Source organism: Paralichthys olivaceus, chromosome 10 (genome assembly GCF_024713975.1).
Source record: "Paralichthys olivaceus isolate ysfri-2021 chromosome 10, ASM2471397v2, whole genome shotgun sequence".
Lineage (NCBI taxonomy): Eukaryota > Metazoa > Chordata > Actinopteri > Pleuronectiformes > Paralichthyidae > Paralichthys > Paralichthys olivaceus.
This window is the reverse complement of record NC_091102.1, coordinates 15,019,683-15,029,628: the sequence shown is the minus strand read 5'-3', so window position 1 is coordinate 15,029,628 and position 9,946 is coordinate 15,019,683.

Genomic DNA, 9,946 nt, shown 5'->3' with positions numbered 1-9,946 from the left:
ATAGGCAGCACACTTAAGAAGATAGAAAAACAATATTAGATGCAAATTCAACTAAGACTGTGCAACCAGATGTGAAGACCAAAATTAATTAACTCGTGTTTCAACTTGAGTAGGCTTTTGCACATATCCTGCAACTTTATGGATGTACTTCATAAACCTTCAGAAACTATAAGAAAAAAGAGGCACACTGGGGATAAACAACAGAAAGTCAAGAGTTTCTGGTGAGTTCTGAGTTCAGGAGGATTTCAAAACCATCACAGTGCTGTGGCAATGCTGTTGTGGCAGTTAGTGGGATAAGGCAGGGAGACGAGTTGCGGTTCCATCTTTGAGTTTTCGCGAATTGAAACCGCGGGCGTCTGGACCGCAGTCTTGGTTCACGAATCTTGATTATGTATCTTTATTGTTATATGAATATGTTGAGTGTTTTGATCTTTGACCCCCCCCCCCTTGTCGAGCTTTGGTATGTGCACCCAGGACTCACTCTCTCAGTCTACATTTGTAGCAGAGAGAGACAAATGTAAACTGATGGGGTCCTTGTTTAATGTTATATTGATGCGGTAGAAACAATCTAAAGAGAGCTGCGGTGTCGTAGTGTTTTCTTGGTGTGTGTCGAGGACCCGCTAGATGGGTCTTTTTTTCACTACTTCCAAAGAAAAATGCGCACGCTGTCTGGACTGAGGTTTTTAGGACAGGCGACAGTGGAAACACTGCTTTGGTCCACAGAGGTGTGGACGTGAAATTCCTTGTAGTTCTTTTAACAATTGCAGCTCTAATGATGTTAGCATAGATGCTGCTTTAGAGTATAGTATTGTATCAGAATAGTTTTTCTCCATTAAAAGAAGAGTACAGAAAACAGAACTGCAGGATTTCTTCTGAAGGAAAGGATGTGCTTACTCTTATCTGGCTGACTTTGGCAACCATGACAATGATGATAGACAGATGGTTCATCCAATTCATTCATGCCAAGTATGTCTTTGAAGGTGTCTGCCCTTCTCCAAATAGTTTTCAACAAAGCCCCAACAGATGGTTCTGTGCAACAAACCACCTGCCTTGTCTATTAAGTGAATGGGTAATGCTCATTATTTGGCATTATCTTTTGCAGATATTCTTGAAAAAATCCATAAATTGCGTGTTTAGATGAAAGCATAACTACAGACATCATATCCTCACTCATCATATCAACACAAACTGCACAACTAGCTCCGTCTAAACACACCTTAACAACATTTATGAGCATCAAACCTCACTATAGAAAGAAATCACAAGACCACTTTGCCGCCTTAACGTTGCATTACATTTTTCACATCGCATAGATAATCTGTGAATATGTCAACTTTTCTTTGTAATTATCATAAACCATACATCGGTAACACGGTAGCTTGACAAGTCATTGCTGTACTTTGCCAGGAGCAGAATGAGATAGGGGTAAATCCCTTCTTGTTCCTTTTGTAATCCTGTGTCTGCATTCTGACAGGGTACTGGAGCCTTAGCAGTGATGTGAATCGATGATGGCTTTTGCACAGTTCTTATCACACTGCCCATCTACTGTCATAGAAACCTGGGGATTACATTCACCTCCGGCTTGCCACTGACAGCTGAAGAACGAGAGGGTGGCTTCTATGATGATTTCTTTCTTGCATTATATACAAGAATACTTAAACATGTTTAAAGCAAAAGAAGATCGGTGTTGGTTTGTATTTGATTGTGTGTTTCCTCTGAGTCTCACCCAAAATGTTTCCTAACAGAATGAACTGATGAATGTTTCAGTTCATTCAGTTGATCACAGAGCAGCGAGATTAGGTACGGATGTGAACATCACGAGACATCAGTCAAGAACAGAGCCAAAGGATTACATGAGGCTCACATCGTGAGCAACAAAGACCTAGACACAGAAGGAGAGGGGGGATATAGAATGTAAAGATGTGTAACATTGGGTAAAAAAAAACTAAATGTTGAACAGATCTTAATTGAAGAAAGATATTTTGTCGAGGTTGACTCCTAAACCTTTGTGCATCTTTGTCTTTCAGAGTCTGAGTTAGAGTAAGCAGTGGAGAAGCAGAACAAAGGGCTGCAACACACATCAGTCCCCTCTACTCTGCATGCAGGAGACCACCTCCAGCTGTCGGCATAATAAACACTCTCTATGACACACGCACACACCGAGAACAAGTAAATACGCAAGCCTGTATGCTCACACACACACACACACACACACACACACACACACACACACACACACACACACACACACACACACACACACACACACACCAATACACTGTGAGCACCAACATTAAGATGTTGTAATTTCTGGGATAATTAGTTGGCCTGTCAGTTTTATGGCTGTACCTTGCTAGCTCCGAGATTAGGCCTCTGAGACCTCCTGCTCTGCCGCACATGCACCACTGTGCCAGTGTATGTGTGTGTGAGAGAGAGAGAGACACGCAGAAAGGAGAGCTTGGGAGAGGGAGAGGGAGAGAGAGAGAGAGGGAGGCAGTGAATGCCACTGAGAGGGAATTACAATACCGCTATTTAATTAGCAAAACCTCATTCAACTTCATCCCTTCCGTCAATGATTCTGAACGCCTATCACCATTAACGAGAGAGAGATTTCCCTCAGTCATATCTTCTAATGCGTCTTTGCACATACAAAGACTTAAAATTCATGGCTGTCATTTATATTCAAATACCCTTTTGTAATCACTGTATCCGAAGCTTTTCTGAATAATTATTTCAGGGTGAACGAGAAATGCTTCCATTAAGTTTGAAATAGGCTGATAGTCAGATCCTAAATGTTTAAGAAGATCGAAAACTTTCATTCACTCATTTCTTTATTATCTGGGTCAGGTTGATGGTGCGGCACGCTGTATGTACCCTACATCCTTCCCTCTCTCACCATGTTCACCAGATCTTCCTGGGAGATGCCTCGGCATTCCCAGGCCAGGTGGGATATGATAAGGATAGAAATAAGTAGAGATCAATATCTTTTTTTTTTTTTTCCTTCCTGATACCGACTCAATTTCCTTGCGTACAAGCCAATACAGAGCACCGATTCTATTATCATGTTTGACAGTCACAACTGGAAAAAGAACACAAATAAATAATACAAGAATGCACAACACACCACAGATTGGACATGGTCCACGTCGCCATTTGACTTGTGGTACTTTGCAGATTGAAATATTGCATAGTGGCTGACATTCTAGCTAGCTCTGTGTAACGATACACTACCTGAAATCTATTCTTCTTCGGGTCTCTAAAAACACTTGCCTGTGGCAATGCTGCGCAATTGTTGTTTTGGAGCGGCGAAGATGTGATTATCAGGAAAAATACAATTTCAGTGTTTATCTGTGTGGAACTGAAATCGACACAAATTTACATATATGCTGATGCTGACCCGTCATTTGTGGGAGTATCGCAGCCTTTTCTGATTCTGGTATTGGTATCTTCTCGAGAAATAATAGGGGAAGACTTTAAAAACGTATACAACAAATAAACAAAATAATTAAAACAAGATGAAAAAGCAATGTAGAATACAAAGATGCTCCACTACATAACTCCTTGCAACTTTATTCCACCTCACTGCTCTATGAAGACCAGAGTGATGTCTGTATGAAAGGAATGAAGCATGGTGGGACAGACGCAGACGCTGTTGTTTTAACAGCACTGCACTCACGTCTGCACCACCTTTCTCCAAGGATCTAGCTTTGTCCTCTGAAAAGACTCAGCAATTATCCAGCAAGCACAATGGATGCTGAGGAAATGAACTTGGCAGCACAACCAAGTCTGAGTGCTGTTTTCTTTTTATTCTTTTTGTAAGTAACAGAGGCGGGCAGAAACAAGGTTCGGGGGGGGGTGCGAGTAAAAGAAAAAAAATAAAGCAAGAAAGACGAATCCATTATTTTATTAAGGACACGGCAGCAGCTTGTGGACGTCTTAAACACTGTGTTTACTGGCCGCAGTCCATTAGCTCACACAAACTGTTAGTAAATCATTTCTTTCCACATGCACTTCCACACCAAAGAAACACTTCCTCACACGCGTGTGCACGGAACATTCATTTACGACTTGACACAGGAGAAAACAATTTATTTATGTTCCGTATGAGCAATAAACTCAGGAGAAATAAGTCTGCTGTTTCAATTCTTCACGTTTTACACCTAGCATCTTGGCAAAAAGCCTGCATGTCTCTCACACACACACACACACACACACACACACACACACACACACACACACACACACACACACACACACACACACACACACGTTTTACTTTTTCATGAAACTACAAAATGTATTTGGCGCAGGTACTTGTGAAGCCAAAGTATCTAACAAAACTTTTATTTATTTACCTTTGATAGCGGTGGCAAAAGCAATGTCACTGAGGTATTATGATTTTACCTATGTGACAGTAAACGCCATAAAAAATAAGGAGTAATGTCAAGATTTGCTTTAACCATTAAATGAAAGGATGTTGATGCTGCTGTACAACTAAAGACGATGCTAGTTGTAGATTGAAACTAGAGCTGTAGAAAAAGCTGCGGCTGTTAAACATCCAGGTCACTGTGGAAGGAGGTAAAAATCTCATTTATCTGTTTCATCTCCATTTTAAGTAGATGTGATGGATGGGTTTGTGATAAATTCAATGACAGCTTTAAATAAATAGAAATCAGGTTTCCTCAGCACTCTCCTTACAAACAGATGTGATAAATAGATGTGGATAGCCCGTAGTGCATGGTAAAATAAGTAGATATGAATCACCCCACGATTCTTTGGCAGACTGATGGTGAAGAGATGGTGAAGAGATTTTAAATCTATAGTCAAATGCCATTTTTATTTTTTCACCCAGGATCAAGATTAATAAAGACATTTTTCGTGTATTCCACTTATCTACACTACATCTGTGAGGTAATACAGAAGGTGTGATACAGGTCTGTCACACACGTTGCCTCCAATCTATCTAACATTTACATTACATAAATATAATCTTGTGCAATCCCATTTATTTATATCCTGGAGATGAAATTATGTTTTATGCGAGTAGAAACTCTTTTTTTTATCAAGCTGGAGGAATATGTAGCTTTGGTCATTTTATCTAAAATGAAAGGGATCTCACGTAGTCAGTTGAAAGAAAAGTGTAAAAAGAAAGTTCAGTCCCAATTTTCCCGAGATCCTCTGCAAGACAGGTCTGAAAACGGCTTGATATGTTTCTTTACATGTTAGCATTCTGACCACAACCCAACCAAACTTTGTCTGAAGAAATACTGTGTATTTGAGAATTGAATAAGAAGGCTCTGTACCCCTGATTAAACTGAAACATAAATGTACAGCACATTTGAAGCCATAAAGTAAGATCAATGTGAAATACAAAAAGTGCCAGATGTACCACAGCTGGGAACTGATCAACCGTATCTCTGGCTCCAGACCTGCATTCACAAAACTGGCAGTGTTTATACAGTGGCTGGGAATCCAGACAGGGATGATGCCTTTGTTACTTTCACTCATGACTCCTCCTGGTAGATCTCAGGTGTCAACACAGATTTTCTTTTGAATTGCATATACCTCATATCACTACCACTTCCTACCAAAATAATATTTACCCACTCCTCTAAAACTCATCTTGTGTTTGGATGATAACCCACATTAACATCCATCTCCTGAGGAAACAGATGACAGTGGATATGGATATCTCTCAAAGGTTTTTTTTTCTGTCTCCTCCATAACTTAAGGACCTTGTAAGCATGGAGGGAGTCTGTTTATTGTAAACCTCACTTTGCACAGTCAACTTGTGAAAGCAGGAAGTGTACACACTTCAGACAGAGCAGGCTGAGGGGAAATAAGAGCCACTCTTATCATCGCTGAAGGTTCATTCATTTTTAGTTTGGTCAGGGCAGGAGGAAAATTGAAAATGTGACTCAATATTAATAAAAAAGATAAGAGACAATCTCGGACTAATAGAATTTTTTTACCTTTGTGCTATCATGTTACAGGCGGCCCACACATTGCTTGTTTTTCAGCTAATGAGAGAAATCAAATTCAAGGTCTCAAATTACTATTTACAGAAGGAAAGATAAAAAAAACACTGATAGAAATAGATCTAACTAACATGTTATTTGGTACAGGAAGCAGAAGAAGAATCTTGTAAGATTATCGTGTACAATGTTAGTTTATTATTAAAAAAAAGATATATTTGCAACACAACTGTTTATTTTATTGTCTTGTATTACCACAGATCAAACCCCACACTTTTAGAATAGAGTAATGAATCAACTTGAACACTCAGGTCACAACAACATTAGGGACTTCCCTGAGTGATGCAATGACCTCTGTGAAACAAAAGGCATCGAACTGAAGACACCGCAGCACACACACAAAAACATGTAATTGTGTTTCCATACCTTCAGACAACCTTCACAATTATTAACGTTGAATTACTGGAGACTTACTCTGCCTTCATCATATCTACTATTATACTTAACCAAACCATTATCTCAAAACAAGTCTCTGTAATATGACGATGTAAACAGATTTAGGTCCCCACAACATCAGTAATACCTAGAGCACACACACACAAACACATATATATATATATATATATATATATATACGCACACACACTTCCTGACCTACGCATCATATGACGGGCTCTGAAGTTCAAGGACACCAGTGTTTTACAGATTCAGGAGATTCATCACTGACAAAGACATTCATCTCAACCTTACCCTGTGGAAAACACACAGACATACATGTATGCACTCCTGCATGAGCATGCCCACACACACACTGACATATTATAAAGGATAGAAGAGGTAGCCACCAGCTCTACACTGATTAGTTTCTATCTGGTAACTGGAGGTGCATGACAGTGGTTTAACAAAAGGGCCCACAGAGAAAACTACACTGAGACACACATATAAACACACACCATCTATTTCATTGACTTGTACCTTGTACTATAGATCCAAACATCATTTAAAATCATTAAATTTAAACTATGTGAATCTTCATGTTCACTTTTTTCCGACACCACTGTAAAAGCTAAAAACTTGGACGTTTCCTTTGTTGATATTCAATGGGATTAAACTTAATCCTTCTACAAATGCACTGAAACATGTAGACCTGCCGTACATGATATGGAACACCGATGCAGAGACACAAATGCATTGCAGCCTTTGTGACATGTAGTCACAAAACAACAAGTGTTGACCGGCTTATCTTATTTGTCAGCAGCCTGGCCTTGGTGTCTCGGCCTGACATGTTTGAATAATCCTGGTCGTGCTTGAAGAAACACAGCTTCTATCAGCCACCCCTGTGGATCTGATGGATCATATCTGTTAACTGAACATTTGTTACAACAAAAAGAGGAACCCGACACGATGGCTTTGGTAACTTCCATTGTTACCTCCACTGAGGAGGTTGTGTTTTTGCCCAAAAGATAATTTGTTTCTTTGGTTTGGTTTTTTGGTTTATTTGAATGGTTGCTTGTTTTTGTGTTTGTCAGCAGGATTACGCAAATAGTACTGAATGGATTTTCATGAAATTTGGCTTGAACAAGACAAAGGGTTGCATCCAGGAATCATTTTCAGTCTCTTTCTAGAGAAGGTTTTTTTTTTTTTTTCCCTTTTCACCGACTTCCCAGGGAATAATTCATCGATCTCAATGAAAAAAAATATCCGGCATGTTTATTTGTGCTATTTGGTGACAACTTAATTTATTTGCGGTGAGTCATGGTCATATATGTATAAAGTTATACTATTACGTCTACTATTGTGATGGAACTGATTTGACTGGTTTGACTGAGGACACCAAAAATATAAACTGTACAAAACAATACCAGTTTTAATACATGCAGAAACCAAAATAGTTTAGTTAATACAGAGTTAAATATTGAGTTAATATTGTGAAGATCTTTCATAAACCAGGAGGATGTATACAGGTACAAATGTGAGGTATCCATAAGACTCCATGGAGTTATAGGAATCTGACACATGAAGCAGCAACTAATTAGACTGTTTGTTCTACATGCGTTGTGAGTCCTGAGGGGGTGACAGGAGATGGGCACATACACACCTTGCTCCCTACAGAGGCCCATCTGTTGTACAGGCACACACATGTGCTGACATATACACTACCATAGGAACCCACTGTAAATGTGCTGATGAGGGAACACATATATTGATGGGATCACTCATTTGAGCTGTCTGTCTGGAAATATTGCCCAAATATCGCACACATGAAAACTGAGCTTTTACTAATGTACTAACTAATGAACAGGAGTATTTCTGTATACCCTACCCAATTGTCCAATACCCCTTCAGTACATAATTGATTACACTAATCTCTATCTCTGATATAATGTGTTCCTGAACACAAGCAGGGGATTTATTTTCCCAGGTTCAAAATCATGTTTTTCTCACATTTTATATCTTGGAATCAATCGCAGAGGTTCATGACCTTTCTCAGGCTTTCACCCTTGCATCGCTGCTCAGTGTTCATCAATAGAAAAAGCCTCAGCAGAACAAATGAGAGAAGCCAGCAATAGTGTCTGAATCTCCATATAAATTGTGACTGCAGAGATTCACAATATAATTTTTGTGTTTGGGACATTTAGGGTTTCAAAATCAATCAGTATCAGATCACCTTTGTTGGCCTTGTTCTCAGTCTAAAAATGTTTTATTCATGTCTTTATTCATTGTTCAAAAGTTTATAGTATTCCCAGAATTAAAGTTATACATAAACCACATCAGTTGTTTTTTTTTTTGTTTGTTTTTTTTTGGGGGGGGGGGGGGGGTCCTTTAGCTATCCTAGAAGCAGCTACAACACCCCCAAACTACAGTCTATGTTTATATCATTCCCGATCACTGATGGCTTTGAGTGATGAGTTGCAGCTCGGGAAATATGATTCATAAATTACTTTTGTGGATATTTACATATATTGATCACATTGTGTGATTATGAAAACTCAGTCTAGGCTGCGTACATCCACTGTGGAATTTAATTACCAAATTATCCAAACACAGCTCCCACAAACAGGACTGTTAATACCTGAAACAGTAGTACACTATCATTGTACACTATCAAAACTACCCAGTAAAACAAAGAGAGGTGGAGGAGTCAATATTCCACCTTTCTGAGAGACACAGAGCTGTGAGGCTGTGCTATAACACATCGTGTGGTATTAGGTCTTTCTCACTTGGCTAACCTTGAACGAAGCCTCAGATGAGAAGAAAATTCCATTTACACTTTACTCCTGAGCCAGAAGTGGCTTCCGTATGAGCTGTGTGTGTGTGTGTGTGTGTGTGTGTGTGTGTGTTACATTTTTTTCATTTGGTGTCATACAACCAAGGTCATCCAATTATTTAGTTTGTATAACAAACTGCATTTGCAATGCAACGCTGCCACAAATTAAAATCACGTCTCTTTAAGTGATTTTATTTCTTTAATCAGCAATAAATTTAAAGATTAGAAATAACGTCAAATATGATGTACAACATTGGAGTCTAAAATTACCATTTGGTTAAACAGACACCTCAATGTCTTTGGTGAGTAAACCCGTACTTGTTGAACTTCACAAAGATTATATTTATTATCTCTGTGACGCTGTTATTAGCGACAGCTGGGCTTTGAGCTGAATGCTAACATCTGTATGCTAAGCTCACAGTATTAACATGCCGATGCTAAGCGTTCAAGTTTTTTTATCATGTAATATGTTAGCCTGCGAACATAATAAACAACAAGATACAACAGAGGCTGATGAGAAGTAGTTTCTTTGGTGATGACCATTGCTCTCCCTAGACCTTTGTTGCTAGCATTTTTACCTCTTTACATAAAATGTACCTTATGTATCTGAAACTCATTAAAACAAAAACACTATTCAACAGACGGAAGAAGGTTTTAAAGCAAATGTAACTGCCTATGCATAAAGGGTTCTGTTCAACCCCCC